This window comes from Oratosquilla oratoria, chromosome 13 (assembly GCF_046742065.1).
Source record: "Oratosquilla oratoria isolate Oo_2021 chromosome 13, ASM4674206v1, whole genome shotgun sequence".
NCBI lineage: Eukaryota > Metazoa > Arthropoda > Malacostraca > Stomatopoda > Squillidae > Oratosquilla > Oratosquilla oratoria.
This window is the reverse complement of record NC_134789.1, coordinates 17999038-18011537: the sequence shown is the minus strand read 5'-3', so window position 1 is coordinate 18011537 and position 12500 is coordinate 17999038.

Sequence of the window (12500 nt, the reverse complement as noted above, 5' to 3'; positions counted from 1 at the left end):
TTAATAAAACAGGGTAACTAGGCGATAGAAGATGAATTAATATTACTGCTACCACTATCCTATCCAACTACAATTAAATGCCGGGCTGTCAGATCTTTTATTGCAAGGGATAATATTTCATCTGCGGATTAGAGGCTAAGTATTTATCTAGGAGGAGGAGGAGGAAAAGAAGACAAGAAGAGGAAAAAAAGGGTAAAATATAAGAGGGAAGGTACGATACAAGTACGGAGAAAAAGAGAAAAAAGAGGGAAACAAGGAGAAGGAGGTGGAGGGGGAGGTGTGTGGAGGGGGCACTGGCAAAGAATGTGAGGAACGAAGGCGTATGGCCGGGTTCCGCTATTTGTGTGTCAGAGGTAGGCACACGTCTGCCACTACCTCCTCCTCCTCGTCCTCCTCCTCTTCCTCCTCCTCTTCCTCCACGCCGCTGTTGCTGCAACTAGCCCTAATGCGCTCTTTGCCCGCACCATTGCACGTCTGTCTTGATCGTCTTCTCCTCCTCCTCCTACTCCTCCTCTTCTTCCTCCTACCCCCCGTCCTCACTCTTTTCCTACTCCTCCTCCTTTTCCCCCTCCCACCCCGCTGTCCTCCTTCTTTTCCTCCTCCTCTTCCTACCCCCTGTCCTCCCTCTTTTCCTCCTCCTCCTCTTCCTCCTCCTACCCCAATCATCCCTCTTTTCCTCTTCCTCCTCTTCTTCTTCCTCCTTCTACTCCTCGTTCTCCCTCTTTTCCTCCTCCTCCTCCTACTACTACTACTCCTCTTCCTCCCTCTAACCCCCCCGTCCTCCCTCTTTTCCTTCTCCTACCTCCGTCCTCCCTCTTTTCCTCTTCCTCCTCCTACTCCCCCGTCCTCCCTCTTTTCCTCCTCCTCTTCTTCCTCCTACTCCCCCGTCCTCCCTCTTTACCTCCTCCTCTTCTTCCTCCTACCCTCCTCCTCCCTTTTTTCTCCTCCTATTCTTCCTTCTCCTACCCCCCGTCCTCCCTCTTTTCCTCCTCCTCCTCCTCTTCTTCCTCCTACCCTCGTCCTCCCTCTTTTCCTCATCCTCCTCTTGCTCCTCTTCTTCCCCCCCCGTCTTCCCTCTTCTGCTCCTACCCCCACCTCCCTCTTTTCTATCTCTCCCCCACCCACCGTCTTCTCCTCTTTGCCCTCCTCTTTTCCTCTTCGATTATTTTCAACCAAGGAGAGGGAGAGCGCTCTCTCTTTCTGTTAAGCTTTTCTCTCTTTTTGACTTCTTCGTACATTTCATCCTCAAGGAAGTTTTGTTCTCTTTATTTCTCTTTTTTTCATACCCTTCCATCGTGAAATTTTTGTTCTCTCTTTCTCCTTTCCTCTCTTTCCTGAGCGTCGTCTTGCTTCCTCTTCACTTTTTTCTTTCCTTGCATATACATGCCTAGATACATACATACATACATACATACATACATATATATATATATATATATATATATATATATATATATGTATGTATGTGTGTATATACGCATACGTAAGTACATATATATATACATATGAATACATAAATATAGAAATACATATTTCCACATACACACACTCATACATGCGTCTATATAAATATAAATGAGCACATGGATGTAAATATACACATTTGTATACAAATGCAAAAGCCTGAGGATCCATAAGACCGAAAGCAGGTTCCAGCGTACTCGTCTACCGAGTGTCCTTGAGAGTGTGTGTGTGTGATTCACCATGGTCTTGGATCACGTGTTGGACTCGTGATCGACAGCTATTTCCCTCCCTGAAGAAAGCTCAGAGCTTATATATAACTGATTTATGGGTAATGCTGCGACCTTACACGCACGCACACACACACACACAAAACTCTCCGCCCACAAGAGTTGGAGTAACGACTCGCAGCGCAGCGATACTGAAATTATTTCAGCCCTGGGTGGGATTCGAACCAGGACCACCGTAGTGGCAGGCGGGAACTCTACCAACTGCTCCATGAGTTTTATGTGTGTGTGTGTGTGTGTGTGTGTGTGTGTGTGTGTGTGTGTGTGTGTGTGTGTGTGTGTGTGTGTGTGTGTGTGTGTGTGTGTGTGTGTGTGTGTGTGTGTGTGTGTGTGTGTGTGTGTGTGTGTGTGTGTGTGTGTGTGTGTGTGTGTGTGTGTGTGTGCCTATGTCTGTATGTAACTATGCATGCGCGCGTCTTTATGTGATCGTATGTGTGTGAGGATCATTATCACTTGGTACATTCAAAAACACACACACATGCACACTTATACATACATATCTTGATAGCGCATTGGCCTAAGTCACTGTCCGTTTTTACGTGCTTGCGAAGGTTCGAGTCCTTAGCTTGACCACGTATCAATTTCTGCATTTATGCCTCCTCGAGTTACTCGATGTTGATGGCTTAGAATTAAAGTGAATTGTGGTATATTATATATATATATATATATATATATATAAATATATATATATATATATATATATATATATATATACATATGCATAATAAATCTAATTTTGTAATAAATACAGATCACTAAACATTTTCTAAATATCATGAGCTCTGCTGAATGCGTGACTCATTTCTCTGTGGTCTTACGTCATCATAAAATGTCAATATTCCTTCAAATACTTCCATAATGTTAACATCTCTTATGTACAGTCAAGCCTAAAATATCCTATCTCTCTCGAGAGAGCCTAGATCCCCTCTCCCTTCTTCCTCCTCTCCCTACTTCTTCTCCTCTCTCTTCTCCTTCTCCTTCTACTTCTCTCTTTTATTCTACTCCTTTCTCTTCTTCTCCTCCTCCCCTTTCTTTTTGTCCTTTCTTCTCCTTCTCCTCCTCCTCCTCTCTCTTCTTCTTCTTCCTCTTCTCTTCCTTCCCTCCTCTCTTTTCTTCTCTTCATCTCTTCTTCTACTCCTCTTTCTTCTTCTCCCTTCTCCTCCTCCTCCACTTTTCTTCTACTACCCTTCTTCTCCTCCTCTTCTCTCTTCTTCTTCTTCCTCTTCTCCTTCTCCTACTCCCTCCCCCTCCCCCTCCTCCTCCTCCTCCTCCTCCTCCAGCCAAGGAATAAAGGAAGATAAAAAACAGATTTACGAGATGGGGAAGGCAAGATGAAAGGAAACAGCATCATCATTTATCTCGCTCTCTCCACCTCATCCTTTTCTGGGTCCTCAGTTATCACGCAGTGCAACTTCTGCCACTGATAGCACCTCCCCCTACCCGCCCCTCCCCCTCCCCTCTCCCCCTCACTTCTACCTGTGTTGTCCTTTCCCAATACCTGTGGACTCTCTCTCTCTCTCTCTCTCTCTCTCTCTCTCTCTCTCTCTCTCTCTCTCTCTCTCTCATAATATCTTGTAAGTCATTTAACTCTTACTGTGTATGTTCTTGCAAACGTCACACATCTATATCTATCTGAGAGAGGAAGGAGGGGATGGAAGGGGGAGGGGAAGGGGGGAGGGGGAGGGGAAGGGGTGAGGTGGAGGGCGAGGGCGAGGGGGTTGTTACCCTTGAAACAAAACGTGTTCTCGATTGGGGGGTTCTCAAACTTAGGGGGAGATATCCCCTCCCAACACCCACAGTAGGGGGTAGGGCGGCTCTAGAAGACTCAAAGAAGGGTGAGGATGGAGGGGGAGGGGGAGGGGGAGGTTTGAGGGGAGGGAGTGGGGGAGGGGGCACTGGGCTAAGACTAGGGTCTGATCAGAGGCAGAAGCTTTGTACCCAAACCTTCGGAACTCCCAGTTCTATTAATACATCCGACTGTTTCATCAGGAAACAAAACACACAATTCGGACTGCTGTCAAAACAATGGGGTTATGTAGTTCAACCTTACTGGTCTACTGCAGGACCGAGCTATCCCCCTGAGGAATGATACAGCCTCTGTACCTCACCACGGTAGGGTATGGTGAGAAGTGCATGTAAAGTTGTCGTTGGTGTATTGGAATGGCCGTGGTTAGAATTGAAGTCTGAAATCAGTGCATTCAGCTCGACCACACTGATGAGGTGTTAGCATATATATGCGACGCTGACCTACCGCACCTCTAATGTCAGCCGTTGTGGAGAAGGGTTGGAAAGCCATGAAAGTACTTTTTCACTTGCCGGGGATCGAACCCGGACCTTCCGCGTTCCGAGGCAGGAACGTTAACCACTGCTCCACGCGGACTATCTACTTTTTAATAATTTATCTATTTGTTGAAGGTTTGTTTCATTAACGTAGTTTGAACTCTGAAACAAATATCTAATGATTCGTGTTTTAACTAATTTTGTTGATCTTAGTCAAACTCACAGTATCTAACTACATGACACACTTCATCAAATCTAGATTTTGACGAAAGGTAGATGGTAGTAAGTGGTTCATATGTATTTTGAATTCGATATGTGACACATAAATGACATGACATTTGTCTTTACAAAATATATTTGTTTTATTTCATATAAATCAATTGGAAATCATAAAAATTAATGCTTTCTTTATTGTTTAATCAAAATAGATGTGGTGGGAAGGAAAAGGAGGAAGAGGAAAAGCTGGAGGCGGAGGTGGTGGCAGAAGGAGGAGGAGGAGGGAGAAGGAGGAGAATGTAGAGGCGGAGGTGGTGGGGGAGGAAGAGGAGGAGGGAGAAGGAGGAGGAGGGAGAAAGAGGAGGAGCCATTAAGAGAAACAAGATGTAAGAATGAAGGAGAAGAATGAGAAGCTGAAGATGAAGAAGAGGAAAAAGAAAAAGAATGAGACATTAAATGAGGAGGAAAAGAAGTAGAAAAAAAGAGATAGAAAAAACAAGAAGTAGAAAGGGGAGAAAAAAAGACAAAGATCAATAAGAAGAAGCAGAATATGAACATGTTGAAGAAAAAGACGAAGAAGAAAACAGAGGAAAACGAAAAAGAATAAAGAGAATAAGAAAACAGAAGAAGATGAAGGAGAAGCGAAAGAAGAAAAAGAAGAAGAAAAAAAAGACAACGAAGAAGATGAAGACGAAGAAGGAAAAGAGGAGGAAGATGAAAAGAAGAAAAATAACAACACGAAGAAGGAAAGAAATGAAGAAAAATGAAAAAAGAAGAAAAGAAAAAATAAAGAGAAGAGGAAGAAGAGGAAGATCAAGAATAAGAAGAGGAAGAAGCTTGAAGAAGAACAACAATAAGAACAAGTAAACCTACACGATAACCATTCTTCATACTTTTAACCTCCACATACATATGAAGAAGCGTGACCAAATTGACCGCTGTCAACCAGCTCGAAAGTGCGACGATCTTTAAAAAATTCATTCAGGCCAACACAAGACGAATTCATTCAGCTTAGGGGGGGGGAGGCGTAATTACGGTCTCTTTAACCTTCCAAAGAGCCTTCTTTGTCCGTACATTCGGCCATACAGAGCCTCTATCTCGTTTTATTTATACCTCGACGCTCATGGCTATACGTCCGCTTCGGTTCTTTCCTTCTTCTCCATCTTATGTCTCGGGGTCCCTGGACACATCGCCATTGTTTACCAACGTTCAGGTGTCTTTAGAACTCGCTGGGGCACTTCTGACGGAGAGTGTTGACTTCTGGACTGCATAAACCTGAGAGATGAGAGGTTGACCTTTGTGTGTGTGTGTGTGTGTGTGTGTGTGTGTGTGTGTGTGTGTGTGTGTGTGTGTGTGTGTGTGTGTGTGTGTGTGTGTGTGTGTGTGTGTGTGTGTGTGTGTGTGTGTGATTCACCTTGGTCTTTGGATCACGTGTTGGACTCGTGATCGACAGCTATTTCCCTCCCAGAAGAGAGCTCAGAGCTCGTATGACCGATCTATGACCTTACACGCACACACACACACAACTCCCCGCCCACGAGAGTTGGAGTAACGACTCGAAGCGCAGCGATACTGAAATAATTTCAGCCCTGGGCAGGATTCGAAACAGATAAAGTACCGCCATACTGACAGTCTGGGACTCTACCAACCGCGCCACCAACTGTGTGTGTGTGTGTGTGTGTGTGTGTGTGTGTGTGTGTGTGTGTGTGTGTGTGTGTGTGTGTGTGTGTGTGTGTGTGTGTGTGTGTGTGTGTGAGTGTGTGTGTGTGTGTATTGGTCGGATAGGCTGATTTGGTTGGCTACATACCGTACAGTGAAGAAAATGGACTATGCAACTTCATCTAGAAATGCCTCACGACTGATCTAATGCAACTCTACCTGATAATATCATGACGAAACAGTTGTAGATAACATTACAATTCTTTTTATGGGATTTCACATATATACTCAAAAGAAAACTGAAATACGTAAATACAATGAAATTCGTACAATGTTTTAAAAAATTCTTTTATGTCGGATTTAGCTCAATCCGCCCGAGCTATGAATGTATCTGTTTACACAGGAGTTGACAGCCCGTTGAAGGACAAAAAGCATACATACATATACCAAAGGCTTTTTCCTACTTACACGGGGGGTAGCCAAAAAGAAAAAGGCATAGAAACCACTCCCACCCATTCCATCCCCCACATACTCCACTCCCCTCCACCCTCCTCCCTCCCTCTCATCTTGGCACCTCCTGCATAAATGAATAAAAACCTCTGAGGTTATGGCAAGACGTTTATGAAAATATAAAATCCCAATACCTGTTTTAGGGTAACAAAAAACAAATAAAAATAAAAACAAATAATAAGGGGGAACCAAGAATCATCTTTTACACGTTTGGATATAATATGCAGAACAATCATTTGTAAAATAATGATACATGAAGCTCAGCTCTTGGATATTGTCTTTGTCAGAGCCACACCTATTGGCGTGGAGAGCCAAAGGACTTACCAGAGAATTTCTTTTTTTTTTACCTCAAGCATGAATTTCTAAAAGAAAGTACAAATCTTAAATTAGTCTGATTCACTGACGTTAGAGATTATCTTTATCCAAGTCAGTTTCACTCGACAACACGTAGACAAAATATAGACAAAGTACAGAAATAAAAAGTATATTTAATCCTTCTTTTCCCAGGGATCTTTTTCGGTATAAGGACAGACGCTGTACGCAGTGAATATTGTCTTTATCTAGAAATCGACACGGAATGCCCTTTACAGTATAGATAATAAACGAATATATAAACAGATAAATATATAAATAAATAAAAAAACACCAGAGGTAAATCGTGTATTGTATTGGAGCTAATACTCCAAAATGAACATGTGCCCATGTAAATGTATAAGCATATATATATGCATAAATATATGCATATATATATGCTTATACATATATATATATATATATATATATATACATATATATATATATACATATATATATATACATAAATATATATATACATATATGTATATATATATATATACATATATGTATATATATACATAAATATATATATACATATATATATATACATAAATATATATATACATATATATACATATAAATATATTCATATATATATATATATACATATATATCTGTATATATATATATATATATATATATATATATATATATATATATATATATATATATATATATATCACTAAATTTGATAAAAGGAATATAAAAAATATCCCTGGTGCTGGTGGTATTAAACCTGGTGGTACCCTACTGTTATCTCTGCTCTCCATCCTGACTTTATATCATTTAATATTGTTCTTAAATACTATTCCATCAGAAAATATTCTATCTATTCGCGTAGTTTCCCTCTTAATCCTCCAATAAGCTACAATTTCTATAGAAGTTAACCCATGCAGTACATCAATTACTTTTGAATAAAAACTTAACAGGTTCGGTTTACCAAGCCTTTCATAGCTGAACGGGAAGTCCTTCAAACTGTTTACCTCTTCAGGATATCTGATCTTCCGATTTTTCACAATCCTTTCACATAATTTCACTATTGTGATGATCAATGACACCATCATGTAATTCTGTGGAGTTTCCATACTTCTTCCTTAATAAACTGGTACCACCTTAGCCCGTTTACAATCCTATGGCACTATTCCTTCTTCTAATGAACACACAACAAGGGTATAAATTTTGTCTACCAGTTGCTAACTACGTTCTTTAAATATCTAGTTTGAGATCCCATCAGACCCTAAAACTTTTCTCACATCTAGTGATCCCAAAGATTAAGTACCTCCCTCGCTACTACGTTTATAACTTCTAAACCCAAGTTATTGCTCACCTTTTCTTCCGCTACAAAAATTCTCTCCTGTGTGTGTGTGTGTGTGTGTATGTGTGTGTGTGTGTGTGTGTGTGTGTGTGTGTGTGTGTGTGTGTGTGTGTGTGTGTGTGTGTGTGTGTGTGTGTGTGTGTGCTTGTGTGTGTGTGAGTATGTGTGTGTGTGATTCACCTTGGCCTTTGGATCACGTGTTGGACTTGTCGTGGTCGACAGCTGTTTCCGTACCGGAAGAGAGCTCAGAGCTCGTATGGCCGATCTATGGGTAATGCTGTGACTTTACACGCACACACACACCCAACTCCCCGCCCACGAGAGTTAGAGTAACGACTCGAAGCGCAGCGATACTGAAATTATTTCAGCCCTGGGCAGAATTCGAACCCGGACCGCCGTAGTGACAGCCGGGGACTCTACCAACCGCGCCACCGAGTGTGTGTGTGTGTGTGTGTGTGTGTGTGTGTGTGTGTGTGTGTGTGTGTGTGTGTGTGTGTGTGTGTTTGTGTTTACCTAGTTGTATATTGCGGGAGGAGAGCTATGCTCGTAGTGACCCGCTGTTGTATCTTTCCGCGTCCAGTTTTTTCTTAAAGTCATGTATAGTTTTAGCACTCACTGTTTCCTCTTTCAGTTTGTTCCAGATATCTATTACTCTGTGTGTAAAGCTATTCTTGTGTGTGTGTGTGTGTGTGTGTGTGTGTGTGTGTGTGTGTGTGTGTGTGTGTGTGTGTGTGTGTGTGTGTGTGTGTGTGTGTGTGTGTGTGTTTGTGTGTGTGTGTGTGTGTGTGTGTGTGTGTGTGTGTGTGTGTGTGTGTGTGTGTGTGTGTGTGTGTGTGTGTGTGTGTGTGTGCGTGTGTGTGTGCGTGTGTGTGCGTGTGTGTGTGCATGTATGTGTGTATGTGTGTGTGTGTGTGTGTGTGTGTGTGTGTGTGTGTGTGTGTGTGTGTGTGTGTGTGTGTGTGTGTGTGTGTGTGTGTGTGTGTGTGTGTGTGTGTGTGTGTGTGTGTGTGTGTGTGTGTGTGTGTGTGTGTGTGTGCGGTCCTGTGAGTGTGCGAGCGCGCGCGCTCTCATATAATTGGATTTGACCCTAGATAACAGTACTCCCTTCAAATAAAAACAACTTAATTTCTGTCTGTTTCAGAACGTACGAATGTACGAGGGAAAGAAATGCAGCCATCAAAGCTTGCTAAGATCGACGTCCTTGTCTCGTTCTCACGAGCCTGAGAATCCGAGCATACGAATGAGGACAGTCTCTGCCAGCCCCACAATGAATGGAGGGAGAGCAGGGACAACGTCAGGGAAGGAGACTAGGCACGGGAGGGGAAGTGGGGAGGGACAGGGATTAGGAAAGCTACACGAGCAGGGGCTAGGATAAAGGCGGATGTAGAAACAGAGACAGTGGTAAGATCAGGGACAGGAGTGTAAATCAGACCAGGAGTAAGATCAGGGTCATGATAAGACTCAGGGCCAGGATCGAGGTCAGGGTTAAGGGGGTGAGGTCAAGGGAAGGGACAGGGACTAGAGCAAAGATAGGGGTAAGGGTAAGGGGACAGGGATGAGTTCAGGGACAAACGTACGTTTAAAAGCATGGGCGGAGACCATTCCGGCCTTCAAATGTAGCAACACTAGGGAACTGTCATACTTATTTTTATCACGTCCGAGAACTAGACACTGGGAGGGTGAGGGAGGGGAGGGGGAGGAGGAGCAGGAAAGCGGGAAGATGAACCCAAAGAGGAAGAAAGTGGGAAGATGGTGTCGATAGAGGGAGAAATGTGGCCCAGGAAGAGAGTGGGAGTGGGGGAGTGGGTGGGATGGCACTACAGTGCCAGAATGGAGCGTGAGATGAACGAGAAGTGCCATGTCATAACAGTTCATGAAAAGGACATCTTTCTGGCCATAAAACTCTTGTTAGTGGAGCAGACTCGAAAAGGTCGAATCGCGATAAATATGATCTGCAAATTTAATTCTATTGTGAAGGTTTACAAACGCTCGGAAGAATCCGGGTGCACACGCACACGCGCATACACAAACGCGAACGTACACGCACATATATACACACATGCATAAAATCATATAAACACAGTGCGCGTGACTGCACGTCTTTGTGTGTGCCCATGCGCGCGCACGTGTGCGTGTGTGCACATTTCTGCACACATGTGTGTGTGTGTGTGTGTGTGTGTGTGTGTGTGTGTGTGTGTGTGTGTGTGTGTGTGTGCGCGTGCGTGCGTGTGTGTGTGTTTGTTTGTGTGTGTGTGTGTGTGTGTGTGTGTGTGTGTGTGTGTGTGTGTGTGTGTGTGTGTGTGTGTGTGTGTGTGTGCGTGTGTGTGTGCGTGTGTGTACATTTCCTTAATACATATTTTGTCGTGTTGAGCGTTAGGAAATTAAAGTAATCTGTCTCAAAGGAATTTATTTAATTTGAAAAATTCAAATACTGTCAAAGTAACCCCTACCCATGTTGATTCTAGTGTAATTGTGTTGTCCATATATGTGTATATGTATATATATATATATATATATATATATATTTATATATATATATATATACATATATATATATGTATATATATACATATAATAGAAGATTATATATTTATATATATATATGTATATATATACATATAATATATATATATGTATATATATACATATAATATATATATATAATATATATATATATACTGTATATACATATATATATATACGAGGAATTCGCTAGTGGACAGCGACATTAATCAGATAATTTTTATGACCATCGCGCAAGGATACGAACCTGCGCTGTACATGACGACAAGAGGCCCGCCATGAGTACCGGCTTAGACCACTCGACCAACTATGTGTGTGTAGTATCAGTTGGTCGAGCGGTCTAAGGCGGTAGTCGTGGCGGGCCTCTTGTCGTCATGTACAGCGCTGGTTCGAATCCTTGCGCGATGGTCATAAAAATTATATCACACACACACATATATATATATATATATAGTATATATGTATATATATATATATATATATATATATATGTATATATATATATATTTGCAGAAACCACCGGGAAATTGAAAAAACAGATACCGAACGTTTTCGTCTATTTAGACATTTTCAAAGGTACCTTTGAAAATGTCTAAATAGACGAGAACGTTCGGTATCTGTTTTTTCAATTTCCCGGTGGTTTCTGCAAAAATATTTTATCACGTGTGTTTTGTGATTTCTTTGCATATATATATATATATATATATATATATATACATATATATATATATATACATATACACACAAACATATTTATACACACACAATATATATATACATATGTATATATATATATATATGTATATATTATATATGTATACATATATACATATATATATATATGTATACACATATGTATATATATATAATGTATGTGTATACATAATATATATATATATATATATATATGTGTATATATCGTATACATGTAGACCATTATGGACCAAATGGTCTACCGTCAATGTGCTTTGCCTTTGTAGTATATAACCCTTCACACTATTATCGCTCCTTCATACAGTCGTTCAGGCGCCAAGCGATTCCATTCAGCCAAAGATAAATGCCCTGGGCAGGGAACGAGTTCGTAAGAAGATACATCATCTCTGTCAGCAACCGACAACGAGTATTTTCGTTTTATATTCTCACTTGCCTTCGGGTTGTTTACACTGACAAGCGCGAGTATATACAAGGAAGCTCCCGAGGATATCACTAATTAATCATATCAGTCCTTTTAAGCCTTTATTACCTCTAGAACGCATAAAGTTTGAGGCGTCCTGAGGGGATTAAGTTTGTACAGCTTGGCCCACCAAAATGGCGAAATAGTTATCAAATTGATTCGGTCAGAGAGATTTACTACATCGCATATGAAAGGGAAAATTTATGGTCATAAGGTCTCATTTGCATAGAAATATGATTTAGATATAACAGTTTATGAATAGTTCGTAAATCCTCGTTTGATTTACAAGGTAGCGACCGACACATGACCGATACATTTTGATTACTGTTGCATCATTTATGGCCGGTTGTGCAAGGCTCTTTATGGGGGACGAGAGGAAGGGTCTGCATTTTCACTTTCCCTTCTTCATGTCCTCTCTTCCTCTTTCTTATTCTTGCCTCCTTGTTATTCCTTTTATTTATGCCGATCTCACTCTTCTAATTTTTTTCTAAAAAAAATTTCGTTTCTTCCAATTTGATTTGGACCATTTTGCTCCTGTTTTATACAGAATTTCTTCTAGATTACCCTTAGGGAACATCATCTTAATGACGAGATAAAGATTATCTCTATCAAGCACTTCTGTACGACAAGGTACAGTACTCTATATATTGTATTCTGGCTGACTCCGGACAATTTTATAAAGCTTAATTAGGAACTTCAACCTCAATCTTGTTAACCT